This window comes from Oryx dammah, unplaced genomic scaffold (assembly GCF_014754425.2).
Source record: "Oryx dammah isolate SB20612 unplaced genomic scaffold, SCBI_Odam_1.1 HiC_scaffold_14, whole genome shotgun sequence".
NCBI classification, from domain to species: domain Eukaryota; kingdom Metazoa; phylum Chordata; class Mammalia; order Artiodactyla; family Bovidae; genus Oryx; species Oryx dammah.
In genome coordinates, this window is record NW_024070198.1 from 31,091,525 (window position 1) to 31,101,491 (window position 9,967).

Genomic DNA, 9,967 nt, shown 5'->3' on the forward strand with positions numbered 1-9,967 from the left:
GTCCACTGAAAACACCAGGATCTAGACACAGACTCAGGGAAACAAGATTCGCCTGGATGGGCTTCTGTGAAAATTCTGATATCATCTCCTGCTCCCCTGCCTTTAATCCTTTTAAAGCAGATAAATTGCAGAGTTGTTCCTAAAAGAAAAAGAGCCTTCAGTTCAATTCTCCTGCCTTCCTATGTAATGACTGCTGTTCATGTCCAACTCACAGCTGTTCTTGCAGGTATTGAAAGAAAAAAAGAAGTCATGATAAAAAGCCTCTAAGTTTACATCAGGGCGATGAGATTCATTACAAAGCGTTTTGAGGGAGCACCAACTATGTGCCAGGCACTCTTTTATGTATGAGTTCACATCAGTAAATGAGACAGATAAAGATCTCTGCACAGGAAGCTTATTTAGCAGGGTGAAAGATAAGAAATAGAATAAATGAATAAATTATATGGTATGTGAGAAAATAATCAAAGTGCTGTACAAAAAAAAAAAAAAAAAGAAAGAAAAGCAAAATCTGATGGGGAACGTGGGGGATGGGATAGATTGTGACAGCTTTTAAACTGGTTTCCAGAAAGCCTCACCCATCTGGTATTTAATAAATGTCACCTCAGAGAAAATAGCTCTGAGCTGAATCTGCAGATGATTAGTGCTGTTTTGTGTGAAAAGTGGATTAAAATGATAATTCATGAATAATTATTTTAATTGATGTTTGAGTATCAGAGAGGCAATGAACTTACTGGGGGAATAGGAAGGTGTGTCTGTGCTCAGGGATGTTCACTTTCATTTATTGAAATGGGTTTTCCATTATTCATGTCTCTTGTCTGGATGCAAGGTAACTCTTCCATGTAATCATGAGCCAATCTCTTTACTTAGAAATATCTTCCCACTTATTCTCTCCTGGTGAGCAGAATGGGTTGAAAATAACTATGGGAAACCTCAAAATTATCAACCAAGAATTAGAGGAGAGAGCACAGCCAGATGGCTGAAGTAGCACTATGGTATGTATTAACACTGACCTGCCCATATGCAGGTGGCAGAACTCATGGGAAATTTTCTTCCACCCAGGACTCATCCAATGAAAAGATGACACCATGCATAATGCTTGTAATTAACTCATGCCCTAATGATGCCATGAAATTCTCCAGGCAAGGATATTGGAGTGGGTAGCCATTCCCTTCTCCAGGAGATCTTCCCAACCCAGGGATCGAACTCGGGTCTCCTGTATTGCAGGCAGATTCTTTACCACTTGAGCAACCAGCGAAGCCCCTTTCAGAAAAAAACTAATGATGCCAAAAACAACCATTAAAAATAGTGTTATAGAAGAATATGTAATTATTGAAAAATGATTAAAGCATGTGTTACGATACTATTTTATATTGTTTACATATAAATAAAAGAAATCAAAATATTAACAGAGGTTATTTCTGGGTGGTAGACTTATGGTGATTCTTATTTTTTTCTTTTAATATAATAAAGATGGAGTTTTTGCACAAAAGAAGATATAAACAATAAAATTTACAGTTCACACATAGTAAAAAATAACTAATTATCCATAGATATATCAGCCTTGTTCTCACCAAAAATTTTGAAATCCCTTTGACTATTGGGCAGTATCCTCATTACATGTGTACAGTTTTCATAGAACATTACATGGGTTATATGTTAATTAATAAGTGGCCTTCTAACCTGCTTCCCTATCCCCACCCCACCACAAAGCCCAAATGTTTAGTGTTTGCCTGTTACCGGGAGAAATGTCACTAATCTCAGATATGCAGATAACACCACCCTTATGGCAGAAAGCAAAGAGGAATTAAAGAGCCTCTTGATGAAAGTGAAAGAGGAGAGTGAAAAAGCTGGTTTAAAACTCAACATTCAGAAAATTAAGATCATGGCATCCAGCCCCATCACTGCATGGCAAATAGTGGAGGAAACAATGGAAACAGTGACGGAATTTATTTTGGGGGGGGCTCCAAAATCACTGCAGATGGTGACTGCTGCCATGAAACTAAAGACAGTGCTCCTATGAAGAAAAGTGATGACCACCTCAGGCAGCATATCAAAAGGCAGAGACATTACTTTGCCGACAAAGGTCTGTCTAGTCAGTTCAGTTCAGTTCAGTCCCTCAGTTGTGTCTGACTCTTTGAGACCCCATGAACCACAGTATGCCAGGCCTCCCTGTCCATCACCAACTCCCGGAGTCCACTCAAACCCATGTCCATTGAGTCGGTGATGCCATCTAACCATCTCATCCTCTGTCATCCCCTTCTCCTCCTGCCCTCAATCTTTCCCAGCATCAGAATCTTTTCAAATGAGTCAGCTCTTTGCATCAGGTGGTCGAAGTATTGGAGCATCAGCTTCAGCATCAGCCCTTCCAGTGAATATTCAGGACTGATTTCCTCTAAGATGGACTGGTTGGATCTCCTTGCAGTGTTAGTGTGAGTTCTAAAAGATCTTGTAGGTCTTCATAAAACCGTTCAACTTCAGTTTCTTCAGCGTTACTGGTTGGGGCATAGACTTGGATAACTGTGATATTGAATGGTTTTCCTTGGAGACGAACAAAGATCATTCTGTCATTTTTGAGACTGCATCCAAGTACTGCATTTCGGACTCTTTTGTTGACCGTGATGGCTACTCCATTTCTTCTGAGGGATTCCTGCCCGCAGTAGTAGATGTAATGGTCATCTAGGTTAAATTTACCCATTCCAGTCCATTTTAGTTTGCTGATTCCTAGATTCTCAAGAGTTTCTTCAACACCACAGTTCAAAAGCATCAATTCTGCAGCACTCAGGTTTCTTCATAGTCCAACTCTCACATCCATACATGACCACTGGAAAAACCATAGCCTTGACCAAACGGAACTCTCTTGCTTTTTCCATGATCCAGCAGATGTTGGCAATTTGATCTCTGGTTCCTCTGCCTTTTCTAAAACCAGCTTGAACATCAGGGAGTTCACGGTTCACGTATTGCTGAAGCCTGGCTTGGAGAATTTTGACCATTAATTTACTATCATGTGAGATGAGTGCAATTGTGTGGTAGTTTGAGTATTCTTTGGCATTGCCTTTTTGGGAATTGGAATGAAAACTGACCTTTTCCAGTCCTGTGGCCAGTGCTGAGTTTTCCAAACTTGCTGGCATATTGAGTGCAGCACTTTCACAGCATCATCTTTCAGGATTTGAAACAGCTTCACTGGAATTCCATCACCTCCACTAGCTTTGTTCTTAGTGATGCTTTCTAAGGCCCACTTGACCTCACATTCCAAGATGTCTGGCTCTAGATTAGTGATCATATCATCATGATTATCTGGGTTGTGAAGATCTTTTTTGTACAGTTCTTCCATGTATTCTTGCCACCTCTTCTTAATATCTTCTGCTTCTGTTAGGTCCATACCATTTCTGTCCTTTATTGAGCCCATCTTTGCATGAAATGTTCCCTTGGTATCTCTAATTTTCTTGAAGAGATCTCTAGTCTTTCCCATTCTGTTCTTTTCCTCTATTTCTTTGCATTGATTGCTGAAGAAGGCTTTCTTATCTCTTCTTGCTATTCTTTGGAACTCTGCATTCAGATGCTTATATCTTTCCTTTTCTCCTTTGCTTTTCACTTCTCTTCTTTTCACAGCTATTTGTAAGGCCTCCCCAGACAGCCATTTTGCTATTTTGCATTTCTTTTCCATGGGGATGGTCTTGATCCCTGTCTCTTGTACAATGTCATGAACCTCATTCCATAATTCATCAGGCACTCTATCTATCAGATCTAGGCCCTTAAATCTATTTATTACTTCCACTGTATAATCATAAGGGATTTGATTTAGGTCATACCTGAATGGTCTAGCGGTTTTTCCTACTTTCTTCAATTTAAGTCTGAATTTGGCAATAAGGAGTTCATGATCTGAGCCGCAGTCAGTCCCGGTCTTGTTTTTGTTGACGATATAGAGCTTCTCCATCTTTGGCTGTGAAGAATATAATCAATCTGATTTTGGTGTTGACCATCTTGTGATGTCCATGTGTAGAGTCTTCTCTTGTGTTGTTGGAAGAGGGTGTTTGCTATGACCAGTGCATTTTCTTGGCAAAACTCTACTAGTCTTTGCCCTGCTTCATTCCGCATTCCAAGGCCTGTTACTCCAGGTGTTTCTTGACTTCCTACTTTTGCATTCCAGTCCCCTATAATGAAAAGGACATCTTTTGGGGTTGTTAGTTCTAAAAGATCTTGTAGGTCTTCATAAAACCATTCAACTTCAGTTTCTTCAGCTTTACTGGTTGGAGCATAGACCTGGATAACTGTAATATTGAATGGTTTGCCTTGGAGATGAACAGAGATCATTCTGTCATTTTTGAGATTGCATCCAAGGACTGCATTTCGGACTCTTTTGTTGACCATGATGGCTACTCCATTTCTTCTGAGGGATTCCTGCCCACAGTAGTAGATGTAATGGCCATCTGAGTTAAATTCACCCATTCCAGTCCATTTTAGTTCGCTGATTCCTACAATGTCGACGTTCACCCTTGCCATCTCTTGTTTGACCACTTCAAATTTGCCTTGATTCATGGACCTGACATTCCAGGTTCCTATGCAATATTGCTCTTTACAGCATCGGATCTTGCTTCTATCACCAGTCACACCCAGACTGGGTATTGTTTTTGCTTTGGCTCCATCCCTTCATTCTTTCTGGAGTTATTTCTCCACTGATCTCCAGTAGCATATTGAGCACCTAATGACCTGGGGAGTTCCTCTTTTGGTATCCTATCATTTTGCCTTTTCATACTGTTCATGGGGTTCTGAAAGAGATGGGAATACCAGACCACTTAACCTGCCTCTTGAGAAATCTGTATGCAGGTCAGGAAGCAACAGTTAGAACTGGACATGGAACAACAGCCTGGTTCCAAATAGGAAAAGGAGTACGTCAAGGCTGTATATTGTCACCCTGCTTATTTAACTTCTATGCAGAGTACATCATGAGAAACGCTGGACTGGAAGAAACACAAACTGGACTCAAGATTGCTGGGAGAAATATCAATAACCTCAGATATGCAGATGACACCACCCTTATGGCAGAAAGTGAAGAGGAGCTAAAAAGCCTCTTGATGAAAGTGAAAGTGGAGAGTGAAAAGTTGGCTTAAAGCTCAACATTCAGAAAACGAAGATCATGGCATACGGTCCCGTCACTTCATGGGAAATAGATGGGGAAACAGTGGACACAGTGTCAGACTTTATTTTTCTGGGCTCCAAAATCACTGCAGATGGTGACTGCAGCCATGAAATTAAAAGACACTTACTCCTTGGAAGAAAAGTTATGACCAACCTAGAGAGCATATTCAAAAGCAGAGACATTACTTTGCCGACTAAAGTCCGTCTAGTCAAGGCTATGGTTTTTCCTGTGGTCATGTATGGATGTGAGATTTGGACTGTGAAGAAGGCTCAGCACTGAAGAACTGATGCGTTTGAACTGTGGTGTTGGAGAAGATTCTTGAGAGTCCCTTGGACTGCAAGGAGATCCAACCAGTACATCCTGAAGGAGATCAACCCTGGGATTTCTTTGGAAGGAATGATGCTAAAGCTGAAACTCCAGTATTTTGGACACCTCATGCGAAGTGTTGACTCATTGGAAAAGACTCTGATGCTGGAAGGGATTGGGTGCAGGAGGAGAAGAGGATGACCGAGGATGAGATGGCTGGATGGCATCATGGACTCAATGGACGTGAGTCTGAGTGAACTCCGGGAGATGGTGATGGACAGGGAGGCCTGGTGTGCTGCGATTCATGGGGTCGCAAAGAGTCAGACATGACTGAGCGAGTGACCTGAACTGAACTGACCAAATGGACCTTTGTTGGCAAAGTAATGTCTCTGCTTTTTAATATGTTGTCTAGGTTGGTTATGACTTTCCTTACAAGGAGTAAGTGTCTTTCAATTTCATGGCTGCAATCACCATCTGCAGTGATTTTGGAGCCCAGAAAAAATAAATTCAGCCAGTTTCCACTGTTTCCCTATCATTTGCCATGAAGTGATGGGACCAGATGCCATGATCTTCGTTTTCTGAATGTTGAGCTTTAAGCCAACTTTTTCACTCTCCACTTTCACTTTCATCAAGAGGCTCTTTAGTTCTTCTCTTTCTGCCATAAGGGTGGTGTCATCTGCATATCTGAGGTTAATGATATTTCTCCCAGCAATATTAATTTCAGCTTGTGCTTCCTCCAGCCCAGCGTTTCCCATGATGTACTCTGCATATAAGTTTAATAAGCAGGGTGACAATATACAGCTTTGTTGTACTCCATCTAGTCAAAGCTGTGGTTTTTCCAGTAGTCATATGTGGATGTGAGAGTTGGACCATAAAGAAGGCTGAGCCTTGAAGAATTGATGCTTTTGAACTGTGGTGTTGGAGAAGACTCTTGAGAGTCCCTTGGACTAAAAGGAGATCCAACCAGTCAATCCTAAAGGAAATCAGTCCTGAGTATTCATTGGAAGGACTGATGCTGAAGCTGAACCTCTGATACTTTGGTCATCTGATGTGAAGAACTGACTCACTGGAAAAGACCCTGATGCTGGGAAAGATTGAAAGCAGGAGAAGGGGAGGAGAGAGGATGAGATGGTTGGATGGCATCACCAACTTGATGCACATGAGTTTGAGTAAGCTCTGGGAGTTGGTGATGAACAGGGAAGCCTGGAGTGTTGCAGTCCATGGGGTCACAAAGAGTCAGACACAACTGAACTGACTGACTGATGATGTAGACACTCCCTCGATGGCCAATTTCAAGCTACTGATGTCATGTCACAGAACATGATACCTCATGTATTGGAAAAAAATTGAATTTGTAATCTCCATTTTGTTAAATGAGTAAAGAAATCTTATAAGAACATTTATTTGAAACATAGAAGGACAAATGCCACTCTATCAAAAGACCCTGCATTGTGTCATTGAACAAAAATTTGGGAAGATTACAGTTTGCTTCTGTGAGCCTTTATGAGATACCCACCTATACCACTGGGTTATGTTCCCATCTGCTGAACATAGTTAGGCTTTGAGCAAAACTGCTTTTATGCACTGTTGGCTCACTGATGCTTCTCTTTTCTCTGGGAGAGGAAGAGACAAAAGCACTACCTCTTATTGTCTACCATGTTAAAATCTCTAGAGAGCCATGGGATCTTTTGCTAGAAGAAAATTTGCTGCTCTATTTCCTGTTTTTACAGGATTTTGTGTTTCATGTAATAGTATGGAGATTTAGATTCTGAATGTTTCAATATATGAAGCTTCTGATCCACTATTTCAGGAACTTTGCAGAGATTCTACAGGAAGGATGGTAATAGCTCATTTCAGCACAGCCCTTTATGTATCTGGGAGGGAGTAGAAGTTTAGTTTATGAGGAAGGCAACAGGCATTCACCTTGAAGCCTGATCTTTACATAAAAATTGCTGGACAATGATATTTGATGTAGATGGAGGTAGGTTATGGCAAGGAATCCACACTGATGATTATCAGTTGTCAAACATGTACTACGTGGCAGGAACAATCTGAGTTAAATCATTGTGACAACATTTTGAACTAGGCATTATTATTAACCTCCACATTACAGACAAGGAAACTCCTAGGATTTACAAAGATTGTAAAAGGCTATTCAACCCTAAATCAGATTTATCTAAATCTTTCCAACAGAACCAGAGGAAAAACACTTAAATTTGTATGGAGAAATTAAAGACCTTGAATAGCCAAAGCTATCCTGTTAAAGAAAAACAGAGCTGGAGGAATCAGACACCCTGACTTCAGACTACAAAGCTACACTAATTAAAACAGCATGGTGCTGGCACAAAAACAGAAATGTAAATCAATGGAATAGGACAAAAGGCCCAGAAATAAACCCATGTACTTGTGGTCAATTAATCTATAACAAAGGAGACAAGGCTATATAATGGAGAAGACAGTTTCTTCCAGAAGTGGTACTGGAATGGGCAGCTACATGTAAAATAAATAAATAATAACATTCTCTAACATCATACATGAAAATAAACTCAAAATAGACCAAAGACCTTAATGTAAGGCCTGACACTGTAAAACTCTCAGAGGAAAACATAGGCAGAATACTCTTTGACTTATATTGCAGCAATATCTTTTTTGATCCATGTTCTAGCATAGTGAAAACAAAAACAAACAAATGGGACCTAATTAAACTTAAAAACTTCTGCCCAGCAAACAAAACTATAAACAAAATGAAAAGACAACCCATATAATGGGGGAAAATACTTGCAAATGAAGAAACTAACAAGGGATTAATCTCAAAACTATACAATCTCATGCAGCTCTATGTCAAAAAAATAAAACAACCCAATCAAAAAATGGACAGAAGATCTAAATAGATATTTTTCCAAAGAAATGTCTGAAGAAGTCCTATAGATGGTCAAAAAACACATGAAAAGATATTCAACATCACTAATTATCAGAGAAATGCAAATCAAAACTAAGTCTACAAACAACAAATGCTGGAGAGAGTGTGGAGTGTGCACGCTGTTGGTGCAAATATATACTGGTACAACCACTATGCAGAACAGTACGGAGTTTCTTTTTTAAAAACTAAGGAAATTTAGTTCTTTTCACATGTCTCCCCACATTCTCAGCCTGTCTGGTGTGGTTAGAATACAATCAGGAGTAAGGGGTTCAAAGTGTAGCCTTACTTGAGATGCTGGTCCATGAGCCTTCTGGAGGCCCCTGATCCTCACATGTCGAGATGCCCTAGATGGCTCTTGATTTGGTGCTGGAAAGATGTGTACACTCTCAACAGCATCCTTTCAGTTTGGTTGCTGAAAGTAGGCAGTGAGTGAATAAGAAAGCATGGCGACTCTTCCGAGTGTGCCAAGAGAATGAGATACCCTGAAACTGATGAGAAATTTGTCACTTTTATCTGTCAAACTCTCTTTTTGGACAACCCTCCCTCCAGTTCTCTTTCTTTCCCTCTCTCTCTCATCTCATTTATCATGTATATTTCTGACCTTCTGCCATGTATGTTATGAGACTCCCACTCCACTAATCTTGTCCCACTGATTGGAACAAGTCTATGTACACAGGGCATTCTTTTAGACCACAAGCCTTCTTCTTTGTCTGATCTGCAAATAGCTACCTTGCAAAATGCAGGCTTGGTTTATTTCTCAGCTAATTATGACTAACCTCTTTGAGCATCAGGCTGATCTGCTTTATACATATTAGCCTGGCTATCAGAATACACAAAAGATATTGCTAGTGTATATTCAAAATCTATATTTTGTAGATTCAGATAATAATCATAAAACAATATTGGAGTTGTGTAAATAATCTGCTCTTTGGCATCCCTTCCCTCAAAAGATACCTAGAAACAATAGAATTGTGCTCACTCTGAGGACAAATTTCCCTTCAATGTTTAATGTTACTACCTTTACTTATTTGGTTTGGCTTCCAGTGGGTATTTGGAAGGTAATATTTTATTTTCTGCTGTCCCATTGCTCTAAATATTTGATTTCAAGGGATCCTATGTTTCTGTATTGAAAGAAATAGTGGATAGCTAAGGATGTGCTGGAAAATCTTCACTCAACTTAAGAGAGTCCCATTTCAACCTGTATCATTTAGAAGAAACAACAACAACAACAAAAAAAAAAAACTCTATGAGTCAATAACACACGAATGCCATGGACTCACTCATATTCTCTCAGGGAAGTTTAAAAACAAAAACAACTTGGCCCTCTTTCCAGCTCATTGCAAAGTTAGAAGTCAGTGAAATGAAGCTGTTTATGCCAAGCAATAATAGTGATAAAAAATGAGTAGGTATTTATTATTTCCACAGTTCCTCCCCTTCCATTTGATCAAGATCCTGAACAAACTTTCTCTTCCTTAGCCTCATTCTCAGATGGTTGAAGGGCCCAGTAAGAAATGACTGGTAGTTCACGCCTCACCTCATCCAGAACAGAACCTAGGAGTCACAAGTGCTCGGCAGGATGCCTAGAAGGATGATGCACCCTGCCA